We start from the raw sequence: 661 nt of genomic DNA on the forward strand, positions 1-661 counted from the left end.
CGTAAGTCAATACATCTCAATTCTAACCATCAATGTAAATGGACTCAATTCACCAATTAAGAGAAATAGACTCGCACAGGGGATTAGGAACCAAAATCCAACAATATGCTGTATACAAGTTCAAGAGCAGCCTGGCCTACATAGGGAGCTCAAGGCCAGCCTGAACAGCATAGTGAGGCCCTATCTCAAAACAAACAAACAAACAAAAAAATCCTAAAAGTTTGAGTTGTTTCATCAGCAATAAAATAGTGACAGGGATTTCTGCTGCACTGACAGGTGCATTTTGTTCACATTCTCAAAAAAAATCCACAGAATGCCCACAGTGCTACACTTTGCCCATCAGTCGTTCTTCCAAATAAACGTATTTCCCTTGATCGAGCAGCTAGTGCAGGCTACGTCTCACACATCTCATAGGTATTTTCAAGAAACAACTATGGCACTTTGATATGAGGTAGAAGTGATCGGTGCATAATTCCCTGTTGGTTACATTAAACAAATACTAAAGATCAGTACTCGTGAGCTGAAGCCTACTGTAATTAATTATCTGTATAGCATCACAAGACTCCCAGAGAACCCCCTCACCCCCTTTTGTCTGAAGGAGAGGAGTGTCACCTTTCGCAAACAGGAGCTATGCAAACCTCAACCAGTGGGCTGGTGTGAC

The sequence above is a fragment of the Octodon degus genome, unplaced genomic scaffold (genome assembly GCF_000260255.1).
Source record: "Octodon degus isolate 3935 unplaced genomic scaffold, OctDeg1.0 scaffold00033, whole genome shotgun sequence".
NCBI lineage: Eukaryota > Metazoa > Chordata > Mammalia > Rodentia > Octodontidae > Octodon > Octodon degus.